This window comes from Chelonia mydas, chromosome 1 (genome assembly GCF_015237465.2).
Source record: "Chelonia mydas isolate rCheMyd1 chromosome 1, rCheMyd1.pri.v2, whole genome shotgun sequence".
NCBI classification, from domain to species: domain Eukaryota; kingdom Metazoa; phylum Chordata; order Testudines; family Cheloniidae; genus Chelonia; species Chelonia mydas.
Window position 1 is genome coordinate 346,670,289 of NC_057849.1, and position 10,573 is coordinate 346,680,861.

Below are 10,573 nucleotides of genomic sequence, written 5' to 3' on the forward strand. Positions count from 1 at the left end.
AGTTTTGTTCAATATCTTCATAAATGATCTGGAGGATGGTGTGGATTGCACCCTCAGCAAGTTTGCAGAGGACACTAAACTGGGAGGAAAGGTAGATACGCTGGAGGGTAGGGATAGGATACAGAGGGACCTAGACAAATTGGAGGATTGGGCCAAAAGAAATCTGATGAGGTTCAACAAGGACAAGTGCAGAGTCCTGCACTTAGGACGGAAGAATCCCATGCACAGCTACAGACTAGGGACCGAATGGCTCGGCAGCAGTTCTGCAGAAAAGGACCTAGGGGTTACAGTGGACGAGAAGCTGGATATGAGTCAACAGTGTGCCCTTGTTGCCAAGAAGGCCAAGGGCATTTTGGGATGTATAAGTAGGGGCACTGCCAGCAGATCGAGGGACGTGATCGTTCCCCTCTATTCGACATTGGTGAGGCCTCATCTGGAGTACTGTGTCCAGTTTTGGTCCCCACACTACAAGAAGGATGTGGAAAAATTGGAAAGCGTCCAGTGGAGGGCAACAAAAATGATTAGGGGACTGGGACATATGAGTTATGAGGAGAGGCTGAGGGAACTGGGATTGTTTAGTCTACGGAAGAGAAGAATGTGGGGAGATTTGATAGCTGCTTTTAACTACCTGAAAGGGGGTTCCAAAGAGGATGGATCTAGACTGTTCTCAGTGATAGCAGATGACAGAACAAGGAGTAATGGTCTCAAGTTGCAGTGGGGGAGGTTTAGGTTGGATATTAGGAAAAACTTTTTCACTAGGAGGGTGGTGAAACACTGGAATGCGTTACCTAGGGAGGTGGTGGAATCTCCTTCCTTAGAAGTTTTTAAGGTCAGGCTTGACCAAGCCCCGTCTGGGATGATTTAGTTGGGGATTGGTCCGGCATTGAGCAGGGGGGTTGGACTAGATGACCTCCTGAGGTCCCTTCCAACCCTGATATTCTATGATTCTATGAAGGACAAATGATACGGCTAGATTCTCGCTGGAACATTTCAAGGGAGACTATGCCAGACTGGGGAAGACGCTTAAGGAAATCGAGGCTCAGGTGATCTTCAGTGGGATTCTGCCTGTTCCTAGAGAAAGGCAACAAAGGTGTGACAAGATTATGACTATCAACAGATGGCTCAGGCACTGGTGCTATAAGGACGGCTTTGAGATGTATGGCCACTGGGAAGCATTCATGGACAGAGGACTGTTCTCTTGGGATGGACTTCATCTGAGTAGGAACGGAAATAGACTTCTAGGATGGAGGCTGGCACAACTGATTAAGAGAGCTTTAAACTAGGAATCTGGAGGAGATGGTTGGGAGATGTCCAGGTAATCTCCACGCCGGATTTTAACATTGAGAGGGAAGAAAACAAAGTAAGAGAGGATACAGCCGTGGGTAGGAGAATGGACATCAGGAGGAAGGGTAGTGTGGATACCAGTCTAAAAGGTGATACTGACAGTAGAATGTCTGTGCCTAATTGTGTAAAGAATGTGAGCGAGGCCAAACAGCAAAAATTAAGATGTTTGTACACTAACGCGAGGAGCCTAGGTAACAAAACGGAGGAACTAGAGCTACTGGTGCAGGAAGGGAAACCAGATATTCTAGGGATAACAGGAACATGGTGGAATAGTAGTCCTGACTGGACTACAGGTATTGAAGGGTATGTGCTGTTCAGGAAAGACTGAAATAAAGGCAAAGGTGGTGGAGTAGCATTGTCTATCAATGAGGAGGTAGACTGTAAAGAAATAAGAAGTGATGGATAAGACAGAGTCTGTCTGGGCAAAAGTCACATTGGGGGGAAGAAAGCTACTAGAGCCTCCCTTGGGATAGTGCTTGGGGTGTGCTATAGACCGCCGGGATCCGATGTGGATATGGATAGAGCCCTCTTTAATGTTTTTAATGAAGTAAATACTAATGGGAATTGTATGATCATGGGAGACTTTAACTTCCCAGGTAGAGACTGGAGGACGAGTGCTAGTAATAATAATAGGGTTCAGATTTTCCTGGATGTGATAGCTGATGGATTCCTTCAGCAAGTAGTTCCTGAACAAACAAGAGGGGATGCCATTTTAGATTTGGTTTTAGTGAGTAGTGAGGACCTCACAGAAGTAATGGTTGTAGGGGACAGCCTTGGTTCAAGTGATCATGAGCTAAGTCAGTTCAAACTAAATGGAAGGATAAACAAAAACAGATCTGTGATTAGGGTTTTTGATTTCAAAAGAGCTAACTTAAAAAATTAAGGAAATTAGTTAGGGAAGTGGATTGGACTGAAAACCTGTGGATCTAAATGAGGAGGAGGCCTGGAATTACTTCAAGTCAAAGCTGCAGAAGGTATCAGAAGCCTGCATCCCAAGGAAGGGGGGAAAATTCATAGGCAGGAGTTGTAGACCAAGCTGGATGAGCAAGCATCACAGAGAGGTGATTAAGAAAATCAGAAAGCCTACAGAGAGTGGAAGATGGGAGGGATCAGCAAGGAAAGCTACCTTATTGAGGACAGAACAGGTAGTGATAAAGTGAGAAAGGCCAAAAGCCATGTAGAGCTGGACCTTGCAAAGGGAATTAAAACCAATAGTAAAAGGTTCTATAGCCATATAAATAAGAAGAAAACAAAGAAAGAAGAAGTGGGACCGCTAAACACTGAGGATGGAGTGGAGGTTAAGGATAATCTAGGCATGGCCCAATATCTAAACAAATACTTTGCCTCAGTCTTTAATGAGGCTAATGAGGATCTTAGGGATAATGGTAGGATGACAAATGGGAAGGAGGATATGGAGGTAGATATTACCACATCCGAGGTAGAAGCAAAACTCGAATAGCTTAATGGGACTAAACCAGGGGGCCCAGATAATCTTCATCCAAGAATATTAAAGGAATTGGGACATGAAATTGCAAGCCCATTAGCAAGGATTTTTAATGAATCTGTAAACTCAGGGGTTGTACCATATGACTGGAGAATTGCTAACATAGTCCCTGTTTTTAAGAAAGGAAAAAAAGTGATCCGGGTGTAACGATGCTGGTTCTGGTGGGACCCAACTGAGAGTGCCAATTCAGGACAAATTGCTCAGAGCAGGGCAGTTACAGCTCAAGGCTGGGGTTTTTCCACCTCTAAGGCAAACCAAACCAGCCAAACAGAGAGGACTTTGGTCTCACCCCACTGGCTAACCACAAGTCACACAAGCAATTCCTTTAGACACCCCAGTTTCCCAGTATCACCACCAGGGCCACTCGTTATGGGGACGAATGGTTATGAAAACCAATACCCCAGTAAAAGAACAAAGGTTCCCTCGATCCCAAAGGACCAAGCCCCCAACCCAGGTCAATATACAAATCAGATCTTACCCACAAATCATGCTTTTGCCAATCCTTTAGCATCTAAAATCTAAAGGTTTATGCATAAAAGAAAAATGATAGAGATGAGAGCAAGAATGGGTTTGTGACGAAGTGGGACTGTTCTTAATGTTTCCTCTGAATAGTGTGGGGGTGACTCAGTTCCCCTATGAAGTTCTTAAGTATCTAGGGGGTGGGGTAAGGGGGTATGGTCGTTGCAGAGCCCTAGAGGGCAGGTGTGTGCAGGAGTCTGGACACACAGAAGGGCCAACACCCTGTTTCCTGGCAACTGATGGCCTGAGCTCTTCCGCCCTGCAAGGTGAGAGCTAAAGGGTTGGAGAACAAAGGAATCAGGTGACCTCCTGGCCCGGGAAAGGAACAAAGCCCAGAGGAGGAGGGGCTGGAGGGACTTTCAGTTTGAGTTTGGCTGGGACATGGAGTGAAGGGCAGACGTGGTTGTCTGGCTCACTGCCCCCCAAAATGGACCCAGCTGAGGGGTCCTGTTCTCTGCACCTGCAAGCTCTGTTTTAGACCATGTTCCTGTCATCTAATAAACCTCTGTTTTACTGGCCGACTGAGAGTCAAGTCTGACTGCGAAGTTGGGGTGCAGGAACCTCTGGCTTCCCCAGGAGCCCTGCCTGAGCGGACTCGCTGTGGGAAGCACACGGAGGGGCAGAGGATGCTGAATGCTCCGAGGTCAGACCCAGGAAGGTGGAAGCCGTGTGAGCTGTGTGTCCTGCAGACAGGCTGCTGACCGGAAGGCGACCGCCCCAGAGTCCTGACTGGCTTCATGGGGAGCAGTTCCAGAGCATCGCCGGGCACTCCGTGACAACTGGTGGCAGTGGTGGGATGCACTGCACCCCGTGGATGGCGCTTCCTGCAGTAAGTGACTGGGGAGCAATAAAACGAAGGGGGATTGACGAGGACCAGGCGTGCTGAAGGCTCAGAGAGGAGCGGTTTCAGGGGGCGGTAAACCCCTGGGAGTGTGTGACCAGCGAGAAGGACTGTGCAGTAATGGGGTCCCCCTGGGGACTGCAGTGAGCAGGCTCAGGGGTGGAGGAGCCTGCGGCTTGGCCCTGGGAGAGAGAAGGACTTTTGCAGTAACAGGGTTCCCCTGGGGATTGCAGCGAGCAGTCCAAGGGGCGGAGGAGTCTGCGGCTCGACCCTGGCAAAGAGGTGGTGACCTCGAAAAAGCTGGCATACTTGGGGTTCTCCCTGGAAACCGTGGGGAGCTGAGAGCACACAGGCTTGTGAGTCCACAACAACGTGGGAAGAGCGGAGTGACGGCCTGTCACTGTTTCCTTAAGAAGGACATTGTAACCCTGTGCAGAAAGCGAGGGTTGAGCATTGGAAAGTTCACCAAGGCACAGTTAATCGTGCAGCTGGAGGAGGATGACCGCTCTAGGAACAGATTCCTGACCCAAATGGGGCGATAGCAGGATCTGGGAGCAGCTGGAGTGGGAGCCAGGCATCGCCAAGACTCCTGTCCCCGACCAGACGAGGGTCTTCACGATCGGGTTCCCCATCCGGGGATCGGAGATGCATGGGTTGGAGCTGAGTCCGAGAGAGCAAGAGGACTGTGAGAGACAGCGAGAGCCGGAGAAAGAGCTGCAGAAGCAGCAGCAGCATGAACTGGCGGTGGGGGAGCGGAGAGGCCTAGGGGACCTCCCAGGGGTGAGTGGGGATAGACCCTGGGGGGCCAGTTCCGCAGGGAACCTCGAGACTAAATTGCTGCCCCTGGTTAAGGAGTGGGGGGATGTGGATGCCCACCTCACTGCCTTTGAGCAGGCTGGAGATCTGAACCAGGGGGACCCTGCGGAAAAGCCCCGGTGTCTAGCTTCCTCGCTGGGTCCCAAGGCCATAGACTCCGTCAGCCAGATGGATGGGGAGGTGGACGGGCTCCCAGTCCTGGTCCCAACCTATGTGTCTGTGTGGAGTTTCCTGGGGTCGGGCCCCTCGGACCCCCAGGGGGAGCGGAAGGTGATGGTCAATGGGGAGACATTCCTGGGGTGGCGAGATCCTGGGACAGAGAGAACTGTTGTCAGGCCCTGGGTGGTGCAGTCTCAGAGGCTGAGGGGCTGGGTGAGCTGGGTAAGGGTCCCAGGGATGAAGCCCCTCGCCCTGCCTACTGCCCAGATCCCTGTGCAGACCCAGGAGGGGTCAGGCTGGCTGGTTGTTGGGGTTCTCCGGGATATCGGCTGCGAGACCCTGTTGTGGGGTGACTGTGTCTCTTTGGGACAGGATCCAGACCCTGCTCCTGTAACTGCCAAGGGTTTGAATTTGAATCCAGGGAACCAATCGGTGGAGAGGGAAATGGTCAGTGAAAATGCAGATGACCTGGCTGGCAGCAGGGAGGAGCGGCTAGGCTCAGGCTACCTGCCTGCCTGTAACCAGACCCCTGGGGCTGGGTGGGACAGAGAGATGCTCCCTGTGCCCTTGCACACTGGAGAAGGGGCTCACGCTGGCTCTGATGCTGTGAGGAAAGCAGCGAGCTCGCTGCCTACCCTCACTGGGACAGCAAGGGCAGTGCTGAGCAAGGGGGAAGATAAGACCCCAGCTGAGTGGGGGGAGACACAGGCAGGGCAGGGGATCTGTGGGGAGTGGCAAGGTGTTGGTAAGGAAAGTCTGGATGAGCCTAGGCAGCCTTGTGAGCCGATGGCTGTGTCTAGTCAGCAGGGTGGGAAGGCGAGGAGAGTGGAAGATGAGTGTCCCTGGACCTTACCTGTTAGCTGGGTGGAGAATTGGGACAGGGAAGGAAATGTGCCTGTGTCTGTCAGGGGTATTGACTTGCCTATGGAGGGAGCTACCCTGATCTCCAAGCAGTTGTCTGTGACCAGCCTTGTGTGCTGGGACAAGGGGAATGAGATCCCAAGCTGGGTGTCTAGGAAAGGAGAAAGTGTGTCCGGCTCTTCTTTGTCTGTGAAGCAGACAGAAGGGGCCTTTCAGCCTGTGATGGTTGAGGGTCGTGCAGTTGTCTCAGAGTTGGTTCTGGATTCAGCTAAAGCCCAGGAAGGGAAGGGTCCTAAGTTTGGGTCTGCTCAGGAGAATGGCCCTGTAACTAGGTCGCATCCAGTTAGTGTCTATGTAAAATCCCAGAGCCCAGACAATTCTGGTGCTTGTATTTTGCCTGTTGCTAGTGTTTTGTTGGGAAAGGGTGGAGCAACTCTGTCTAGTCAGGGTGAGATCCTAGCCAGGGCACAAGGAGAGCATGAAGGTGTGTGATTGTGTTACCTACTGAGGGTGTGGAAACCTGTAGCAAGAAGGAAAAGATTCCTGAGCTTGTGTGTGGCAAAGGGAAGGAGAATGCTTCTGACCTTTTCTCTAGGAAGTCTGTCAGTTTGCCTGAAAGGGGATTGTGTAGGAATCCACCGGATGGGCCAGAGGTAATTCTGGATGTAAGGGAGACCCAGAAAGGGTCTGTTGTTGCTCAGGAAAGTGTTCCTCTAGAGCAAGCCCTAGGTAAAGAGGGTAAGGGCAGAATTTCTGTGAGGGGTGAATTGTTGCATAGAAAAGCCCTAGGGAAAGGAATCCTCATGGAGTCTTTGCAAGCAGTTTACTGCAACTGAAGGGTGTGAAAGTGATTTAATCAAGACAGTTTCAGTTCCTAACAGCCAGAAATTTTCTGTTGTGAATGGATCCACTGACTGTCCTGTTGAAAGATCCAGTGTGGAGAGCCTTGAGAAGGTCTCAGATGAAGTGAAAGCTGTTAAGAAAGTTAAACCGTCCTATAACCAAGTGGCTGTGTTTGGCCAGCTTGATGGGGAGAAGACCCAATCCCAGTTTGACCCCCTGGGGTTTTGGGGTGGCCAAAGGGCACGGGCCGCATAAACCTTCCCACATGCGGCCTGTGAGTGCTATCGACCACCCCCGACCTAAGGGAGGGCGTGAAACTGGAAGGGCCTGGTGTAACTCCTACCAAGGAATGGGAGAGATGCTGGGGCATCCATGGGAACGTTGGTGGCTTCGAACTTCCCCAGGTCACTGGCTAAAGTGACCCCGCTCAGTTCGATCTCGAAGGGGGGAGAGATGTGACAAAGTGGGACTGTTCTTAATGTTTCCTCTGAATAGTGTGGGGGTGACTCAGTTCCCCTATGAAGTTCTTAAGTATCTAGGGGGTGGGGTAAGGGTGTATGATCATTGCAGAGCCCTAGAGGGCAGGTGTGTGCAGGGGTCTGGACACACAGAAGGGCCAACACCCTGTTTCCTGGCAACTGATGGCCTGAGCTCTTCCGCCCTGCAAGGTGAGAGCTAAAGGGTTGGAGAACAAAGGAATCAGGTGACCTCCTGGCCCGGGAAAGGAACAAAGCCCAGAGGAGGAGGGGCTGGAGGGACTTTCAGTTTGAGTTTGGCTGGGACATGGAGTGAAGGGCAGACGTGGTTGTCTGGCTCACTGCCCCCCAAAATGGACCCAGCTGAGGGGTCCTGTTCTCTGCACCTGCAAGCTCTGTTTTAGACCATGTTCCTGTCATCTAATAAACCTCTGTTTTACTGGCCGACTGAGAGTCAAGTCTGACTGCGAAGTTGGGGTGCAGGAACCTCTGGCTTCCCCAGGAGCCCTGCCTGAGCGGACTCGCTGTGGGAAGCACACGGAGGGGCAGAGGATGCTGAATGCTCCGAGGTCAGACCCAGGAAGGTGGAAGCCGTGTGAGCTGTGTGTCCTGCAGACAGGCTGCTGACCGGAAGGCGACCGCCCCAGAGTCCTGACTGGCTTCATGGGGAGCAGTTCCAGAGCATCGCCATTGGACTCCGTGACAGGGTTAAATGGAATCGATGACAGACAGTGATGGCAAAGTTCTTGGTTCAGGCTTGTAGCAGTGATGGAATAAACGGCAGGTTCAAATCAAGTCTCTGGAGAACATCCCCAGCTGGGAGGGGTCATTCAGTCAGTGGTTCAAAGCTTTAGTGTAGCCAAGTCCCTCCAGAGGTCAGAAGCACGATTGAAGACAAGATGGAGGAGCTGCAGCAGCTTTTTATAGTCTTTTGCAGTGTGGTCTCTGCTTGCTGTGTCCCAAGGACAAGCTGCCCATCACACGGCCTGGAAACACTTCAGAGTTCTGTCCATAGGCACGTCCCCGCATACCTTGCTGAGTCCCAAGGCGTGTCTGCCTTCTCTCAACGGGTCAATTAGAATCATAGAATATCAGGGTTGGAAGGGACCTCACGAGGTCATCTAGTCCCATCCCCTGCTCAAAGCAGGACCAACCCCTAACTAAATCATCCCAGACAGGGCTATGTCAAGCCTGACCTTAAAAACTTCTAAGGAAGGAGATTCCACCACCTCCCTAGGTAACGCATTCCAGTGCTTCACCACCCTCCTAGTGAAATAGTGTTTCCTAACATGCAACCTAAACCTCCCCCACTGCAACTTGAGACCATTACTCCTTGTTCTGTCATCTGCTACCACTGAGAACAGTCTAGATCCATCCTCTTTGGAACCCCCTTTCAGGTAGTTGAAAGCAGCTATCAAATCCCCCCTCACTCTTCTCTTCTGCAGACTAAACATCCCCAGTTCCCTCAGCCTCTCCTCATAAGTCATGTGTTCCAGTCCCCTAATCATTTTTGTTGCCCTCCACTGGACGCTTTCCAATTTTTCCACATCCTTCTTGTAGTGTGGGGCCCAAAACTGGACACAGTACTCCAGATGAGGCCTCACCAGTGTCGAATAGAGGGGAACGATCACGTCCCTTGATCTGCTGGCAACGCCCCTACTTATACAGCACAAAATGCCCTTGGCCTTCTTGGCAACAAGGGCACACTGTTGACTCATATCCGGCTTCTCGCCCACTGTCACCCCTAGGACCTTTTCTGCAGAACTGCTGCCGAGCCATTCGGTCCCTAGTCTGTAGCTGTGCATGGGATTCTTCCGTCCTAAGTGCAGGACTCTGCACTTGTCCTTCTGAACCTCATCAGATTTCTTTTGGACCAATCCTCTAATTTGTCTAGGGCCCTCTGTATCCTATCCCTACCCTCCAGCACATCTACCACTCCTCCCACTTTAATGTCATCTGCAAACTTGCCGAGGGTGCAATCCACACCACCCTCCAGATCATTAATGAAGATATTGAACAAAACCAGCCCCAGGACCGACCCTTGGAGCACTCCACTTGATACCAGCTGCCAACTAGACATGGAGCCATTGATCACTACCCGTCGAGCCCGACGATCTAGCCAGCTTTCTATCCACCTTATAGTCCATTCATCCAGCCCATACTTCTTTAACTTGCTGGCAAGAATACTGTGGGAGACCGTGTCAAAAGCTTTGCTAAAGTCAAGGAACAACACGTCCACTGCTTTCCCCTCATCCACAGAGCCAGTTATCTCGTCATAGAAGTCAATTAGATTAGTCAGGCATGACTTGCCCCGGTGAATCCATGCTGACTGTTCCTGATCACTTTCCTCTCCTCTAAGTGCTTCAGAATTGATTCCTTGAGGACCTGCTCTGTGATTTTTCCAGGGACTGAGGTGAGGCTGACTGGCCTGGAGTTCCCAGGATCCTCCTCCTTCCCTTTTTTAACGATGGGCACTACATTAGCCTTTTTCCAGTTGTCCAGGACCTCCCCTGATTGCCATGAATTTTCAAAGCTAAACCCAGCCCACCCTTACTTCCCTGCTGCTTCTGGCTTCAGATCTGGCCCCCATTATCCAGCTGCCCAGCTCTGAAGGCAGCACCCCCACGTGCAGCAGTGTGGAGATAAAGAGAGCGATACGTCCCGGGCCACTCTTCTGACCGTGCTGCTGGCTACCGTGCGGCCTTCAGAGGTGGGTGGGCAGGCAGTGGCCACGGCTACCTGGCCGCCCTTCTCTGAGGGCCGCGCCACATCGAGAAGCAGTGCAGAAGAAACAGCAGCCGTACCAGTCCCTCCCACCCTCCCTCCCTGCCTTCCGCGCTGCTGCGGGCGGGGGCACCGAAGGAAGTGCGGCATCGCCGTACAACGCCACCCTTACTTTTGAGCTCCTGCTGGCCGCGGTGCTGCTTTCCGAGCTGGTGGCCAGCCAGCAGCCACGGCTCTCCGGCCACCCAGCTCTGGGCGCAGAAGTCAGGGTGCCGATAGAATACCTCGCCACCTGGACGTCCGAGCTGTTGCAGCGCTACCTTCAGAGCGGGGCAGACATCCAGCGGCCGCCACTCTCCAGCCATCCAGCTCTGAAGGCAGCCCACAAATAAGGCTGGCGTAGCCTACCCGTACTTCTGTGCAGCTGATGGTGGCGGCGCTGCCTTCAGAGCACGGCGGACGGAGAGCAGTGCCTGCTTGCCAGGG